This window comes from Microplitis demolitor, chromosome 5 (assembly GCF_026212275.2).
Source record: "Microplitis demolitor isolate Queensland-Clemson2020A chromosome 5, iyMicDemo2.1a, whole genome shotgun sequence".
Lineage (NCBI taxonomy): Eukaryota > Metazoa > Arthropoda > Insecta > Hymenoptera > Braconidae > Microplitis > Microplitis demolitor.
Window position 1 is genome coordinate 20698182 of NC_068549.1, and position 19752 is coordinate 20717933.

The 19752-nt window shown below is 25.6% G+C and overlaps 1 protein-coding gene across 3 annotated transcripts in view; it reads right to left on the minus strand.

Moving 5' to 3' along the window:
• LOC103579546 (atrial natriuretic peptide receptor 1) overlaps window positions 1–18702 on the minus strand; it is a 100218-nt gene extending 81516 nt beyond the window's left edge. The window contains exon 1 of one of the 3 annotated variants that reach the window (XM_053739059.1): window positions 18646–18702. The gene's annotated coding sequence lies outside the window, so the exon portion shown is untranslated. Of the gene's footprint in view, window positions 1–410; window positions 489–13550; window positions 13892–18645 lie in introns of those variants that run through there. The other 2 variants (XM_053739058.1, XM_053739060.1) reach the window with 2 other exon arrangements.
• Window positions 18703–19752: the final 1050 nt, after the last annotated feature.

The following is a 19752-nucleotide window of genomic DNA, read 5'->3' on the forward strand; positions in this document are numbered from 1 at the left end:
TTCAGAAATTATTTGCCTGGACAAAAATGATTTAAATCTAGCGAGACCTGATTAGACTCACTAGGGCCTAACTTTTTCAATTTTAAGATTGATATTGATCTTAGTAGATTTATTTAAATCTAATTAGGCTCAAAAAGATTTAAAATCTAGAATTTTTTATGAGGCCCCGAAATTTCTATCTAAATTAAAAATTTTCACTTTTTCAAGTTTTGTAATTAACCTTATTTTAGCTGAAGATCTACATAGATCTTCATCGATTTAAGTACTGAAAAAAATATATCTGATTAAAACACCGGATTTAGACCACCGTAAATCTAAATCATTTTTTTCGGGTATTCAACATTTTCAAACAATACCTTTGCTTTCTATCTAAGTCTATTAGTTAAAAATTTCATTTATGTAATTTGTACCTGAAAAATACGTCGTCTTTCACTACTTTTTATATTAAATCACGAAATTTTAGTAAAATGGATCGAGTAGATCCCTATTCAATGATTTTAATTTCTGACTAATCTATTACCTCTGTCTTATGTGACTTTGATGTAGCAACACCTCGTTAACATAACCAAAATTTCTAGGCTGCACATGCGCGTTCAATAAATCAGCGCGCGCATGTGTAGATCAATGCAACGTCAGCTGAACTTTATAACCTTACATATCTCTACTAATTGTAACGACATAACACCAAATCTTACGTTTTTTTGTTGAATGATATTTTTTTAAGTGAATACTATGCAACAAGTTATCTAATTCCATAAAGTATAAATACTTTCTAATAAAAATAAAGTCAATTATTTTATGTAACTCTGACTACAAAGCTGCCTTTAGACATCTAACGGCGTTTTTCCTCGTGTATTCATTACATAACCTGTTGCATACATCTAGTCAAATGGAGTATTATAGTTAAGTCTGCAAAACAATGATCTTTATTTTCAATACTTGGATATGATGAAATCCATGAATTTGAACTAACGCGCATGCGCAGTAATGCCTTAATTGTAAAAAAATGGTGGGAAAAAAGATCATTTTTTTACAGAGCTCTTCTCTTTCTTCTGTTTTGACAACACGAGCGAAGTAAGACTATAATACCGATATTACATGATGTATAACATACTATTTTTAAACCCTATATTATTAGCTAACATTGTCATTCAGATTTTATAATCGATTATGTTTTTTATGCTAAAGGTAGGAGTTTCTTGAACTTGCAGTCCAAATATAACATACGGTGATAAACAGAATGGATTCAAATAATTTATAGTATATAATGAAATTAATATACGTCAGCTTACTTCATCTATAAATCTACCACTCAAACTGCTCATTTCAAGAACTTTAAATTTATAAATTAAGAACATTTTATATACGCAAAAAATTAAATTTTTTGTAAAATTTAAATTCATATATATGGAATAAATAAATATTTTATCTATATATATATATACATATTTATTATTTTTCTTTCCCTCAACTAATAAGTTTAAGTATATTTAATTTTTTGTCGCGTAAATTTATCTAAAACATTTTTTCTAATAGGTGGCATCGATTTTGAAGTCAAAATTAACGAATATTTGTAACATAAATATATATATAGACATACACATTGCAAATTGTCAATTTAGATAAGTGCATTTTTTCCCATTTATGTAATTGAGTTGTAATCAATTTTTACAATCTAACGTACGTTAAATTCACATAAACTTTTGTGAAAAAATTAACACACTTAAAAAATTGCTTAGATTGACTATACATTGTTTCTAAAAAGTAAAACACTTGACTAAATTGACAATTTGAAGAAAATTTTCGTATTTATATTCAATGTATATAACTGATAACGAAAACTTTAACCAAACATATATATATATATATATATATATATATATATTTATATGTATTGAATAGTAAAATATAACTACTAAATACATTTGAAATATTAGTTAGCTATCATATATAGTTTTGTGTAGATGTTTTGAAAAAAGTATTAAAAACTGCGAAAGGGTCATAAAAAAAACTATTTTTCTATAATTATCATAGTAATCTCTGCATGCTATTATGGTTAAAAAAAATCTCAACCGTAGATCAGATTTGTTATATTTTAACGATCAATGTATATTTAAATCGTTCTTTCCGGGTTTACGATACGGGAGACAAATGCTTATCTTTTAAGTAAATAAAAAAACAATATTATTGGGAAAACAACACCGAAACATATGAATTATGTTTTTCTAAGAAGATAAAAAGAGGTATAAATAATCGATAATTCGATGAGGAAATTATCATAATTCTGAGGACTTTGCCTTAGCTGGACATTAGCACCGTGAGTAGAAAATTTTTATATTGAATGAAAATAATTTTTTAAACACGTATTGACTAAAATTAATTTTTTCATCAAAATAGAAAAAATCAGCAAAATGCGTTTCATATTTTTCTTCCTGACGTTGGCTGTCATTGCTGCCTATGTGTCAGCTTCTTGTAGGAGTTGTAATAATCCCCAAGGTGGCCAAGGCCAAGGCGGACAAGGCCAAGGTGGCCAAGGTGGCCAAGGTGGCCAAGGTGGCCAAGGTGGCCAAGGTGGCCAAGGCCAAGGTGGCCAAGGCCAAGGTGGCCAAGGCCAAGGTGGCCAAGGCCAAGGCCAAGGTAGCCAAGGCCAAGGTAGCCAAGGCCAAGGTGGCCGCGGCGATACCAACAATAACTCCATCCAGCCATTTAACAGAGCCCTTTTGAATTTACTTTCCGGTCAACAAAATTCTGCCCAACAAGTTGGAGCCGGTAACAGAGGCAATGTAAAATCGCAACAGTCGTAAGTTGTTTCAAATTTTTCTTAAATCGGAGTACCATTAGTGTTTACTTATAGTACACGGAAAAAAAAAAACGGATAACAAAATTTAGTTCTAATCATCATTTAGAAAGTACTTACATAATAAATTACTCTTCGATAAGTAAAACCCGGTTCCAAAATAAAACTTGATTTAGGCTCGCTTCACTTTATTTTCTTTTTAAGTTATCGATTCGCCGATGATTTTTCGATAAGATCTCGACTTTTTCGACTTAAATTAAATTTTTCAAATTTTTTTCATCTTAGTTTCAAGTTATTTGTATTTTTTGATCTTAGTTTGAACTTACTCGTCTTTACATCGGGCACGATAGTCATTCACCTTACTTTTGACTTGCTGAACCAAGTCGAAACAAATTATTTATTTACTTTCACCTTGATATATAAAAATTATTTCATCTTAGTTTAGACATTTTCGTCTTATAATTTAAGTCGAATAAATCTAAACCAAGCAAATTTTGACGTGATTTCAACTTTTTCATCTTAAATCGTAACTAAGTAAGCCAGTTAAGTCTAAACCAAGATAAAAACTCAATGTATTTCATATCTCCGTAAATAAAAGTCGAGTTTGTCTTGTGAAAAACGACTCAAAATTTCTACTTGGTAAAGTCGAATCAAGTCTAAATCAAGTTTTATTTTTAAACCGAGAAGATACAGACAGTAATTTTAAATTACTCATAGCACATTTTATTTATGGAATCGTAAATATTTACTTTTATCAAAAGTTAGAGCTTTCGGGTCCCACTAGTAGTTTTGAATTATTTTCCACTTAGTAATTTTTGCTTAGTTTTTTTCTGTGTATAATTTATTAAATTATTGATAAACGATTTTCATGTATAACACCATATTAATTTAATTTATTTTTTTTCCATTAGTTTAATCAATCTCGAAGCCAAGAATAATGTAAGTGATTTGATTTTAATCTATATTCTGAAAACTGATATTATCATTCCCAATTCCTTATTAATTTATTTTTTATTCCATAGACCCTACTAAGTTCAATATAGGAAAGGTAAAACACTATGCAGCAGAAAACAAAATCTACATTGTTTGAAGAAATAAATACAGTCATCAAGTTATTCTTATCCAACATCAACCGAAAAATTTATTTTTCCATGAAAAAAAAAAATTATTAATTTTATTAGATTATAAAAATTAATGTATTTTAAATAAAAATATCATCTCTAATTTAATTGTTATTATTCATTGCATTACTAATTTTGTGTGCACACTGATAGAAGTATTTATATGATATTAATAAGTGCATTTATTTGAAACAGTTTCTCAGCCTTATTTGGCTGAAATAAGCATTTGTTTGCCTCAAATATAGATTTATTAATAGTTAATAAGTCTCACATTAGAGTGAACATCACTGTGATTGTTGACTACAGCGCCACTTTCTGTTTACAATACCTTTCAGTATATTGTCTAGTGTAATAAATTCAAAGTATAATTAACTAAATATTACGTTATAAATAAAAAAAGTGCTGAATATTTTTTAAATTAATTACTGTGCGTATTATTTTCTTTAAAAAAATAAACTTAAATGGAAGCATGAATTATTTGTCATAACCCTACTTAATTAGCTTCATGTGATTTCCTATTCAAATAAGCCATTTATTAACTATTAATAAATCTTATTTGGTTCAAATAAATTCTTCTATAAGTGTGGACATGACTCTTTTTTTTTTTTAGCGAAAAGTTAAAAACATTTGGTCTTAATGATCCCAAAAAATAATATAAAAATGATTTTATTTTTAGAAATTAAAGTTTTTAACACAATTTTAGATAAATTTCAATAATCAGTACAAAAATTACGATAGTTATTGTCATTAATTTAGTAACAGGTCTTAAACTTATAAACTCAATTTATAATTATTTCTCAAAAAAATCAAATAAGAATTATATATACAACTGTCTTTACTCAACAATCAGCGTCAAATTTGTCAATACTTATCAATTTCACTGAGTTTATAAAATTAATGTTGTTAATTAAAACTCTGATATCGTAAAAATGACAATCTCTCTCATATTTTTTTTTTTTTTTTTGGAATTAGGCGTTTTTTTTGCGACCCCCATAATTTGGAAGATTTATAAATTTAAAAATAAATAGAACCCATGTTTGAACAATTTGTGTGTACTGCGAGTACACACTAGAAAATTTTTGAGGGCATGTAACGATGCAGTATAGTAGGCACAAGTTGGGCCAGTGTAGCAGTTATGATTAAAGGCTAAAGTGTTAATATCTATAAGTACACTAGGGTGTTATCATTTTTTTAGTAAATCCATCTATTCAAAAGTTATTGAAGCTTAAAGTCAAATTTATATTAAATTTCAATATCTTTTTACTTTTCCAGCGGAGCTATCAGACTTATCACAAAATGTCGTAAAATATTTTTTGTAGACAATTTCATTCCCTACAAATTATCTCTGATAGAATTTTTTCAAATTTCGCATAATTTCCTAGTTATTTCCATTTGAATGTCAAGCTCTTAAAATCGATCAGAACACTATTTTTTCAAGAGTTCTAACACTTCGGAAAAAAATTTTGGACTCGGTGTAATCCAATATACTCATTAATTAAATAGTTAAAAATGTTCAATGATCATTTGGTGCTCGTTGATCAAAATTGTAACCCGGAATGGTGTAAAGATGTATAATTTACGAGGATTTTTCACACAGTTACTTCATACTATACGTCTGTGTAAAATTATCGAGGGCCATTTTTACACCAAAATTTTTACTGTGTAAATTTGTGTTAATTTATAAAAAAATTTTTTACCATGCATCAAATGTTTCGCAATTCTTGTAACAAGAAAAAATTTTGCTACCGCAAGTTATCTTATCTTGTGGTTACGAAAATTTTTAACGGCTTGATAAAAAACCTGTTAAAAATTATCAGAGTATTTAAATATTATTAAGATAACCTTAATTCGAATGCAATTAATATGAATTTAATTATAATTTATTTGATTTTTACATGAAAGTTGCATGTCATTTTAATATTTACACAAAATGATAAAAAATCAATATAAATTGTCGACGATTCGAAAAAAAATTAATTAGAACTGCAAAAGTTTTCCGTAACTGTACATTATATTCGTAAGTAATAAATAATAACCTTTATAACAAATACTAATTTATCGTTCAATTAGTGACTTAATTAACATTTTTATAACAGAAAGAAATATCAAAATGCGTTTCATTTTTTACATTCTGATTGTGGCTGCCCTAGTCGCGCTCTCAGCAGCCGATGGGTAAGTAATTTCATATTTTTCATGAATTTAATAAATATTTTTTGCCGGATATTTATTTATAAATAATTTTATAAATTTGATGAGTTAATTATTCTTACAATTTGGTTTTAGTGTTATTAGTGACTTCAATTGTTTGGTAAGAAAATTTATTGATATATTATTTTTTATTATATGATAACTCCATTTTTAAATTGTAATAATTGCTTTATATTTTTTTTTTCTTTTCAGAATTTAGGTAATACGGGTGGGCTTGCAACAGGCGGGCCTGCAGCAGGCGTGCCTCCAGTAGCAGGCGGCTAAATTGTCGAATAAATAAAAAATAGTAATCATATTTAAAAATACATGTTAATTCAAGGGATAATGCATCTCAAAAGCTTTTATTATCTGTTACTATTAAAAAATTTATTTAAAGACAGAAAATTTTGACATTAAACAATTTTTATGAATTCGTATAATGGACCATTAGAATTTAGTTTTGTCAAATAAAAATATTATACTTGTTTTTAATTGTGCGATTATTTGTTGTGTTACAAACCATTAATCGTAATTCATACCTTCCGAAAAAAAATAATTCAGATCCACATGGATCCGTGGGGATCGACGTAAATCATAATTTTTAAAAATCAAGTCTCCCCCACTTCACTTTTGAAGAGTTATATCTCAAAAACAATGCCTTTTATCAGAATGCAGCTCATCAAATTTTTTTTAGAATTTTTTTTTTTAAAAATTAATTAAAATCAAACCTAACTTAAGAAATATTTTAGGATAAAAAAAATTCTGAGGTCAAAATGACCCTCAGTGTACTCCGAGAGTTTAAAATCTATTGATATCGATGTCAAAAAAAAATTTTGAAAAATTTGATCCTAGTTCATTTAATAAAATCTAATTGTGTCTTAATTACTTTTTTCGAAACTATGCAAACTGAAATTCTATTAATTTTCGTAGTATAGTTTTTTTTTTTAATTTTCTTGACCAATCGTCGCAATTCCAGCTTAAGGTTGTCAAAAGTTACTGAAGTGAATGCAGAGCGATTGGTTCTTATTAATTTCATCAGCTTCGGAGTGAATTTTTTGACTTCCTATCAGAGCTTTTAAAAAATGAAGTCTGGAGCCTGAAAATTTTGATACTCGAATTTTTTTCAAAATTTGAAATTGTTCAATAAACTTTTTTTTAGAAAATTTTTGAGCCGAACTTTTTTTCCGCGGCTATATTTAAAATACGAGTCTATTTGAATTACGAAAAAAAAAAAAAAAGTAAATAATATGATCCAATTAAAATAAATTGTATAAAATTATATATCATAGATTAAAATTTTAATTCCCCGGTATTAAAATACTAGCAATCGATAAAATCAGCAGAAGCTAAATAAAAAAAATAAACTATATAATATTACTTGACATCTGTCAATTATACTAGATATTTATCTTTCACATTGGAACGGATTATTTTCATTAACGATAATTCCATTATAAAAAATTAGTAAATAAATAAATAAAAGCGAAATAAAATAAACGACAAAGAATTCCAATAAAATAAAAAATGAACATAAAAAAATGTTTGCATCTGTTGACAAAATAAAAAAAAATTTATCGGATACCAGAGATGTCTCTGACTACAAATCTATTGATTTCTCCGATTTATGGCTGTCAATAATTAATTAATTTATTTTTATAGACTGCGGGTCATTTAAAAAAATTTACTGATTTTTTTTTCTCAAGCTCTAGTACATTTTTCTATAAATATTGAATATTTTATTTTCCATGATGTTTGTAACAAAATATATTCTCTTGAAAAACAAGCGGATAAAGATTTAAATTTCACCGTCTATATAAAGTTGGAGCTTACAAACGTACATGAGTTTATATGTAATCATACTTTTTTTTTTTTAATAGTAAAAAGAAATACTAAAGCTGTTTCATGATTTAAAAAAATATAGAAATAAAAATTGAAAATCAATTTTATTGAAATCTATAAAATATATGTTTATATAAATATTTACATATTGAAAAAAATAATGCTTTTACTAAAAAAATTTTCCGTAGAAAAAATCTTATTAGATAGAAATTTTGGTTTAATAATCAATTGATTTTTTTGAATCTAGTCCTAAAAAAAAATTTCCTTATGCTTCGAAAAAAAAAAATAAATAAATAATAAGTGATACTTATTATCAGGTCAATAATGTCTGGTATGAACAATAATATTATTTTCTCAGTTTAAGTTTAAATTAAATTTGGATTTTACCCGACAGTAAATATTTAAACAGTGTTCCAAAATTTATTCATTAAAAAATAATATGATATTATTATTTCATATGTGAGCTTGTATGTAATTTCGATTTATATGTAAGTAGTACATTTGTATTGAATATTATATATAAATATACACATACAAACATATATAAATTTAATGTATATGTAATGCGTTTGCATTCGTAAAATGTAAATAGACAATTAGGATGTCTGGGAATATCATCAGTGAAGTCGAATAATTTTGACATATAGATAAAACACACATGTATGTATTAATGCACACATTGGGTTGACAAGCTTACGTATTATGGGTATACATGCTCAAAGAACATGTATGTAATGAAATTAAATCAAATATGCTTGACTACACAGATATATTCTTATATCTGTATACAATGTCTGCATATACATATATATATATATATATATATATATATATATATATATATATATATATATATATATATATATATATATATATATATGTGATATTTCAGGTAATGTTTTATTATCGCTGTGTACAATAAGTCTACAGATAATTAAATTTTCTGGGGTGGAAATTATTTTATATCAAGTCAAAAAGTCTTTAAGAATTGAGTAATTATTTACGAAAAAAATTAAGTGATTGACGACTCGAATAAAATAAGGATTGAAGAAATAAACAGATGAAGGAAGTGATTCAAAGCTCGGACTAAAAGCGATAACATTTTATTTATAACTATTGTTCTGAAACTATTTAATTTTAAATGAAAATCAAAGAAAATATTTTTCCTTTCTATGTTTATTATTTGAACCAATTGAGATAGTGGATTTAAAATTTAATCTCAGCATCTTTATATCGCCTCTATATTCTGTAGTAATGAATTAAATATATGTAAGAATATAAATTTTTCAAGGCATTACATTTCAGTTGAAGTAGTAAACTTTTATAAATTTAATAAATGCAGTAAAAATCTAGAACGAATTTTTTCAAACAGTTGCTTGGAAAATAGTATGATAGAAAATAAAGTAATCGAAGATAGTGACGTCATAAATGTTTTTAATATTTCAAAAGAAGAACACGATTATTAACTTTTTTAGATGCGGGTCAATAGTGCCATTTTGTAGAACAAAACTTTTTTACGATCAAAAACATTATTAAATTTTTTGAACTACACTACAAATGACCAGAATTTCTATTCAAAAATTGATAGTAAGCTTTTGAAAGCATGACAGTATTACTGCTGTAATGTACAATACCATTAAGGGGATACGCTATCGTAGCTCTTTTTCACAGAAAAATAAATGGGACTTTTTGTTGCACTCATAGAGTGAATTCGGATTTTAGTTCAATTTGAATTCACTCTGTCACCCAGAGTTCCGGAGTTTAAAAAAACAGTCCAAAAAAAATTTATACACACACGCGGCCAGAAGTCTATCCAGAAATAGTCAGAATACCCGCATGAAAATACCATCTATGATAAATATATATGGAAAAATATATGATCAATATGGGACCATATAAGTGGCCAAAAACGATATATATTTTCTTAGATATAATATAGTAAGTTTTAATATAATTAATTATATACGTAAGTTTATAAATTAATACATGTATTATATATATTTATAATCATATATGTAAACTTATAAGTTAGCACATATATGTATTACATATATTGATATTTATATATGTAAATTTGTAAGCTAACACATATATATTTTGAACACAATGTTTGAATCTTATAACAGAGAGAGGAAGACAGAAAAGAATAGATTTTATTTATTCTTACATATATGGGGAGACTTATATGGTTCTATATATCGAAAAATATATAAAAATTTATAAAGTTGAATACATGGTACATATATCGTGGCATATAATGATGAATTATATATGTGTTCTTATTTGTTTCATGTATAAATAACATTTCTGTTTGAATATATTGAAATTATAAGTTTTCAAATATATAAATAATATATTGAAGTTATACGAAATATATGAAATCATATAAGAGAAAACATATATAGAAATATAATAAAATTGGCCAAAATCGATATACAGTTCTATATAAGATTTCATGTATTGCCACATGTATATTTATATCTGTAACATATATTTTTTAATATACGTTTACCATATATGATATTTTCATGCGGGTAGCTTCCTAGGACCTCAAAACGTCAAAATCTGATGAAAACTCCTTTCAAAAATTGAACCGAAACCAATAACTTCCCTTTTTTGAAAATTTTCAATTTTCATAGCACGAAGTTAAAAAAAATTATTATTAACCACAGAGTTTAAGATTTGATTAGAAAAATCAAATAAAGAAACTTGAATGACTCGTGATATGATTGAACTCATGACTGACCGGTCAAAGCTGTTATGAAATAGAGCTTAAAAATCCATTACCCTTAATTGCTAATTTTTATGTCAACAGAGCGTGCTCTGATATCAAAAATTTGATGTCAGTTTTTATGTTGAAACCCTTTTTTCTCGAGGTTGAGATTATTTAGGGTTCGAAGATGTCAGTCACTGGTTTTGATTGAAAAAGAATCGATTCGCATGATACAAAAAATTTTAGTACAAAACTGGTAATTCTTAGATAATTCTGGCGTCTGCGCGATAGTTTATATATAGAATACTATTTTATATACCTAATAAAAAAAATATAAATTTGAAATTGACCGGAAAGTAACAGAAATAAAATTATGTGTCGTAATGGGAACTTTTTCCTCCGATAAATGTAATTTCCTTCTTCATATTTTTACTTGACGCTTTAAACCAATAAAATATTTTCCAACACTGCTCTGTATATTTTATTTTTTTTTTTTTTTTAACAAAATATATGTAGATAATTGCATAAGAAAAATTTATTGCGTTCATTTGATAGATTTGTAGTGCACTCAAGCTTAAGATTAACACAGCTTTTAGTGATAAAAAAATAATAATAATTTAATAAAAAAAATTCTTAGTAATTTTTGTAGTTTTTGGATTTAATCCAAAAGTAAAAAACGCGTTTTCTCTTAATGCTCTATATTTATTATAATAATTGTAGATTTAAAAAAATATTTAACTAAAAAGGTTTTTTTAATTGACCTTAAGTGAAGAGCGGTCTTAAAGAGTAATTAAAGAAAATTAACGTCAACCATTTCTGTAATATTTAGTCAAGTAATTTACCCAAGATAAAAGCAATTAAACTAAAAATAAATTAATTAACTTTTTAAAAATAAAAGTTTAAAAAATAAGAAATGTAATAAGTCGCGACAGACTTTGGTTGACTGACCGCTGGTTTTCTTTATTTTTTTTAAAGGACACAGCTGCGAGTGACATCACTTGTAACCAATATATATATATATATATATATATATATATATATATATATGGATCTCAATGTTAATCTTGAAAAAATACAACACTAGTGAACTGTTCATCGTCAAACGAACCGCGGTAACAGTAATTTAGAGTAGAGTAGACAAGAGAGACGTACAAGTAGAGGGTTCTCTGGGAGTTAATTGATGACATTTAACAACGACTTATGAACGGTTACTTTCACGCTAGAGTAAACATTATGATTAATATATTTAATTATTATTTTTTATTCCATATTTACTTTTTTAATATTTTAATTATGCAATATCATTATTTTTAGATACTTTATCTCATACAATTTCTCTTTAATTCATTATTAATTAATTAATTAATTAATTAATTAATTTTCATAATATTTACTCGATAATTAAATTAATATTTAATACATATGTATGGGAAGAAATAGGACTATTTTCAAATTTTTAATTTAATACATTAATTGCAAAATTTTACAGGTCAATTACTCGAGCAACGGAATGTTAATTAGTGACACTTTTTTTTTTTTTTTTTTTTTTGAGCTGATTAGAGAAAATTTTTTGGTATACAGGAAAAAATTTTAGGCAAAAAGCTGAGCAAAATTTGATTCCGAAAATTTTTAATGAAAAATAAAAAACGAAAAATTTTTGAAAATAAATTTAAAGAGAATTATTTTGGGAAAAAATTTTTTTCAATTCATCTATTTTGAAATTTAATTGAAAATCTTTGGAAAAGTAGTTTTTTTAATTATTTTTTTGTCATGTGGAAATCCCAGTTATTTTTTTTTGTTTCTATAAAATTACTATCAGCTCTTATATTTTCTCCTCTACAGTTTTTTTTTTCGAGAGATAATCGGTAGTAATAACCATGACCATTACTTCCCATGAAAATAACCCATTAAATATTTAGATCTCTATATTTTTAATTATATTTTTAACGGGGATCTATTTTTTTTATCACCATTTTTTCAATTTTACATTTCGTAGTTAATAAAAAAATTTTATCTATTTTTAATACTGCAATTATGTTATATATGAATATGATATGAATTATAATTTATGTTATAACTCTTAAATAAATTATTCAGCTTTCAAAGCATAAGTTAATTACTAAATTTATGGTCGCAAATTTGTATAGTTGGTCGAACTAATTTAATACAAGTATCAAATTAAAATATCTAGTAAAATGATTAGCATATTATGCTAATAATAATTAACATTTCAAATGCCAGTATTTAAATTTATTGTTACTTAAAAATTTTCGATTACCCTCAGTAAAATTTGATGAATAAAAATTTTAATTATCATTTAAAATAAAAAAAAGTTGAACATACATCTCAATATTTTAATTGTTTAGTTATTACTTAAAAGTATTTTCTCGCATAATAAAAAACGAACTTTGAAAAAAAATTGAGGGTAAAATGGACTCGTAAGTAAAATGGTCCATTTAGAAAAAAAAAAAAAAAAATTTCAAATTTCAAATTAACTCAAAAATTATATTTTAATAAATCGAAAATTTTTATTCGTTAGAGGGCAGCAATTTTTTCTTTTAATTAATTTTTTATATTTATAATTCATATTTTATATATATGTAATGTATATAGAAAGAAAATTTTTTTTTTTATATTCAGGAAATAAAAAAAAATATATTTTTTTTGTCGGCCCATTTTTCCCCGGCATGTCAATATATATTGACATATATAAAACATATATGTAAATATCTTTATGTATGAAAAAAAACATATTTATTTTTCCATTTCCATGGATGTAAAAAAAAAATTTCACGAAATATTTTTTCGTCCATTTTTCCCCCTTTTTCTTTCTACAGAAAATGGATTAAAGATTGAGATAACTAGAGAAATAGAACTAGAGCAATAGAATGACCTGCAGTGCGATTGGTATAAAAATCGAACGCAGCAAGAGAGCCCCAAGTACTTGAGCATTCGGAATCACGGTAAGTAACAGTGATGGTCCAACCAGGAAGTGGACCATTGCTAGAACTAACAGCTTTAACAGCCAGACTGACTGCTGGTAAAATTCGAGGTAAACTTTGCTCATGGTGTGGATCCGCAGGTGCTATAACACCTATTTTAACAATACGACGATTAATATCACTAGGCACTGCATTAACACGTGTACTAGACCAATGTTTTGGCGGTAATTGAGTTCCTGTTATTATCACAGCTTCACAAACAACACGCGTCTCTATATACACACATGTTACGCAAAACAATAACGATATTAATGCACTTTTATTATTTTCACCCTTATATTTATCTTTCATGATTTATTTATTTATTATCACACTATTGTTGAAATCATTTTTATTGAAATCATTTTATATATTTTTTTTTAATAAACATTTTTAATTTTTTAAAATTATTATCGAGTTGCTTTTAACAAAAACTCAGAATTTTCTTTTTTTACGATACTGAAAAATTTAATTTAATGGTACGAGAAAAAAAAATTACTGGGTGTAGTAAAAAATATAGTGAAATACTCAAGGTATTGCGAGTAGAGGCAAAATAGCCAGTGTTGAAAAAGAAAGTTGATAGTTAATAAAAAAAAAAATAAATAAATAAATAAACTGTAAAATTGACTGAATAAGAGCGAGCGAAAAATATAGTAGTGAAGGAGAAAAAAAATTATTTACTTTTTTCTCATTGCTACTTAAAACTTTTTTTTTTTTTAATATATAGCAATACACTTTACTTTCATAGCAATTGAATTCAAGTACAAATAAAATATTTACAACTGATGGAGTATTTGAATGTTAACAAGTCATTGTTAACGAGAGTTTTATTTTTATTTTGTTACTAATACTTTAATACGAACTTTCATTGAAAATAAATACTTATCATAATAATAATAATAATTCAAGTAATTTATGACTAAACTTTTAAAAAAATAATAAATTTTCTATACTCGACTTAACATTTAAATAAGTTGTAAATTATTGAATTAGGGATAAAGTCATTAAGAACTTTTTTTTAGACAATTTAATTTCCTACAAATTTATATTGATATATATTTAACGTATTTCAAGTAGTTTGATCATAATTTAAAATTTAAAATCCAGTCTTTATTAATGGAATTAAAAATTTGACAGTTGTAAGTTGGATATGGAAAATCGAATTTCTGAGTTATCTATCGAAGTTACGATAAAAATGTAAAGGAACAAATTTATAGGAAATTAAATTTGCTACAAAAAATGATTCATTTAATTTTTCCATAAACTCAATTGTTTATAAGTTATTTAAATTTAAACTCCGAATAAAATTATATTGTTCAGTATAAAAGTCATTTTATCATTTCAGTCGTTTTTTTTTTTTTTTTTTTTTTTTTTTTTTTTTTTTTGTTAAAAAAAAAAATAAACTGTCAAATGATATCCTACAAAGTTAGTTACATTAAAAAAAAAACAGTAAAAGTCTATAAATTTTTTTAGTATGTTTCCTAACGATTACTATTGATAAAAAAAAGTCGAGTGAAATCGACGTCGTCTGCGGTAACTGAAAGTTCCAGCTGTAAAATGAGCTATTTATGAGCGAACCGATTTTTTTTTAGTTGACACAGGAGTTTAATTAAAGTAATTTCTTTCTTATCTGTCAATAAAATGCAAATGGACGGATGTAAAAAAAATTTAAGCTCAAAGTAATATAAACTTTTCAATGGCATTATTATAAAAGGTAACCTTTTTTTTACATTATCTGTTCGCAAATTAAACCGAACTTCTGGCGACTTGGCAGATATTTTCCCGCAAAAATAATTTTAAAATTTATTTTATTAAAGTAGAATTAATGAATCAATAATAAAGTTACAGTAGATAAATTTATTATTAATGAAGATGATTATCGTTTATTACTTTAGCATATTGTGGATTGTTTAGAGGTAAATCTCGTGTTAAACCGCAAATTACATTCTCTATGCGTTGGTTTCTACCTCATACTCATACTATCACTCGGCTATTCTGAGCATATGTATACATACATTTATATATATGTATATGATTTTAGATAAGCATATTAGTCGTATAATTTATGTATAATCTCACTTTTTTCATCAATGCACCTACCAATATACTTATATTTTTATATACTTGGCGTTTATGCATACATACACATATATATCGCGTTACATTCTAAAAGGTCTTATATTTTTGTATACCTTTGTGGCTTCAGCTTTTTAAAATCAAAAAGGCGCTTAATTTACATTATTGGGTAGGTACCGTTTTTGGGCACTCTCGGGCCAGTTTTGGACACTCGAAAATTTAAATAAAATGATTTGTAAAATACACAATGATATTTTTAAAAATATATTCAAAGATACTTTTATCCCACTATTAAAATGAAATTTTTATTTTATACTTTTTAATTAATTAAAGCAAAATATTAAATGTCCAAAAAGGGAGCAGTGGCCACAAATGGTACTTCTACCCCATACCCTTTTAGCTTTCAAAAATTTTTTTTCAGCTTTCAGCTTTAAAATGTCCCTAAAACGGTTGGTAATAAAAAAAAAATATAAGCCATATTGAGAAGTTCTCTAAAGCAAAAAGGCCGTATAAAAAAATAAGCCCTTTTGGAATTAGTAACGTGATATATATATATATATATGTATGGATAAAATAATATACGGTGTTAGATATGACGTGCATGTGAAGTTACGATAAAAACTATAGGTGAATTGTAGAGCATCGTGAAAAAGTTAACTTGCGTTAAGTTGGGTCGGGAAAAACGGTAAAGCGAAACTGTTTACTCCCTAGTTATTTGTTATGATTTGTGGGGAAAATTTCCGAGAGACTTTTTGAAATACTTATGATAACACAAGATTTATATGTATGTATATAAATTCACACATTCGTTCTGAGGCGCTAAAACAAATGTAAACTTAACTTCATACGATTTATAGACAAATAATGTCGTTATGGTTTTTTTATTCGAATTTTTCGACACAATAAAAATTTTTATTTATTATTATCATTGCGTGATAGTTAAAATTTACTTTGTACAGTCGAATCTCGTTATATTAATCAGGACGGTAGACAAAGAAATTCTTATAATTATACCGTTCCCCCACCATCGATGTTTTGATTTATAAAAGGAAATTTCAAATATTTTGTATGAATTTAAAATTAATTTTATAGCAAGGACTAGATGCAAAATGTACATCAGGCAATTGGTGGGGGAAACCTCCGCGATAATTTTTAACAAAATGAGGGTAAGTTTTATAACAGTGGGTTTTCGAACGAGATTGGCCTGCAAATATAAAAATTTCGAACAAAAAAAGGAAATTTGAAGAAATTAAAAATAAAAATTTGATGTAAAATCCATTTTCGCCCGTTTATATTTTTATATATATCAGAATAAAAATTATTTTCCTAATTGTTTTTAATTTATTCCTTGCGCCCATAAAATATTTTAATCATCAGCTATTTATTTACTGTTTTTTTTTTTTTTATATTTTCTAAGATATTTTCTAATAAAGATATTTTCAAAAAGAACTAATTTTCATAAAATTTGAAATTTATTTAGCAGCGCATAAGGTAAACTCTGCCCCATTTAAATTATATACAGAGGTAAATTAAAATAAAATAGTTATGTGTATCGGTAAATTCTCGGATGTTACGATTAAAGCTTCCGCGGTTTTTCATTTTATGTACCTCCAGTATAAAACTCGTACTAATACCTACTTTTATTTAACAACTTAATATAAATTATCCGTTTAAATACTTTAGAAAAATACTTGTTTGCATTGTACCCGAGAGAAAAATACTTTAATAAATAAACCACAAAAATTTTTGAATAAATTCTACAGTCTGGTGTTGATTAAAGCTTCGCATTTGCATCTGTTTACAAATATTTTAAGTATTTGTTGTCGGGGATTAAATGTTCAATAAATTTTTTTTTTTTTTTTTTTTTTTTTTTAGGAAACGAAAGTGGTAAAATTCAAATTTTTTTTTTTCATTTAAAAAATTTGAAATATTTTAATTATTTTTTGAACAGGTCACAAAAAATTTTTTATTGTTATTAAATTATATTAAAGAAAATTAATTTTTCAATTAATAATTTTTGAAAGAAAAAAAAAGAGCAGACTAAAAATTTAATAAAAAAAAAATTTGAACTTTTTTTTAAGAATAGACAAAAATGATATTGATGGAAATAAATTTTGTAGATTGAAAACTGCCGAATAAAATATTTAAAAGAAAAATAAAAAAATTTGATTGTCATGAACAGCATTTGGTTAGAAATAAAATTCCAATTGGGAAGCTGATGAATGGAACGTTATTAAAATTCTTAATCGAAGGTATAACTGACGAGTATATGAATTCCTATCACATGATCGAGTTCTAAATAAATATTAAATTTTCTTTTTTATTATTATTATCATCATCATTATTACCCTATAGATATTTCACTGAATTTTTATTTAAAAAAAAAAAAAAAAAAATGAAGAAATTCAATAAAATGGCAAAAAGAAAAATAATAATAATAAATATAAATCTCATGAATTAAACAAATAATATTCTCGATATATCCTTGAGCTTTCATATTTATGAAACAAAAAGAATCATAAAAATAAATGCAATAATAATTCAATTCATACTCATTTATTATTATTTTTAAATTCATAACTTTTTTTAAACATTTTAATTTTTGAATATTTAAAAATTTTTTTAAAATTTTCAACCACTTGTTAAATATATCATATATATTTAAACTTGACACAACACAATTAATATCACAATTTAAAAAAATTTATTTTCAAATTTTCTCACTAATTTAAAATTTTATAATTTTTTCAAAAATTTTTTTATTAAAAAAAAAAATAAAAACACTTGAATTTCATAAAAAAAAAATGACAGCACTTTAAAAAAAATTTTTCATTTAAAAATAAAAATAAAAAAAGTTTCCCGCTCTTTAAATTGAATACGCGTACGCGTAATTGATAACGTGAAAAAAAGGATAAAGTAAAAAAATACTACCCACGTCGTGGAGCTTTCGCAACTAAACACGAGTTGTAGGACAGTGACTATGGTGACTTGGACGTCAGCGAAAACGAAATACACATGATGTGAGAGTAGAGAGAGTCGAGGATGAAGATGAGGATGAGAGACGAGAGAGTAAGAAATGAAGAGATAAAGGAGAAGGGAGAAAAGCGCGCACGCGCTAGTTGATATACAATACAATAGTACTAGACTATAAATTATAATCTATACATCTATCTCTGTCTTTATTTTTATGCACACCAGCATCTACTATGTAGTATATATATACATACATATATATCTATGTTTATGGTGTCTAGTATGTAGTATATAGTATTCAGTAGATTGTTGTCTTGATGTAAGGTCTTGCTTTAACGCTCAACATATCAAGCATACTCTCATCCACCTTTGTCTTTATAAATATATATATATATGTATATATATATGAAGACATTTAGAGCTTTAGAAACGTAACCAACCTGAAAACACCCACACATATATTCACACGTGCTTTTCCTTCATTCACAGTTTCATCGCGATCCTGAATACTTGAAGCGTTAGTAAAATTCACTGAGAGACCTCTTATATATTATTATTATTTTTATTTAATTTTATTCATACTTTTATATAAATTTTCTACTGTTGTTTTATTTGACTTTTTTTTTTTAATTTATTGAAAAAGTTGAGAACTAAGATACTGCAACAAATCGGGAGTAAATTCAGAATTATGGATTTTATTTAACCGGAGTTTTGGAGTTTTTAAAAAAAATCACTTTGCATACGGAATGAACTAAGAGTTTTTTCAGCAGAATGATTTCGGAGTGATATGTAATGCAAAAAATTTTTACTTGCCCTGAAAAATTTTCCGCATTTAAATTAAAGATCTAAGTTAATTTTTTCCTATACATGTAATTATTAATATTTTTTTTTGTCCTTAGAAAATTTCTAATGCATCTGAATTGACATTGGTTACTTAAAGTGATTTTTTTAGATGCAAAAAATTAATTAAAGACAAAATTTTAGTCTAATAGTGACAGCATTATCAACCTTGAAAATCTAATTATGAATCCAGCCATCGTATGCGTAACCCATCATTGGAATATG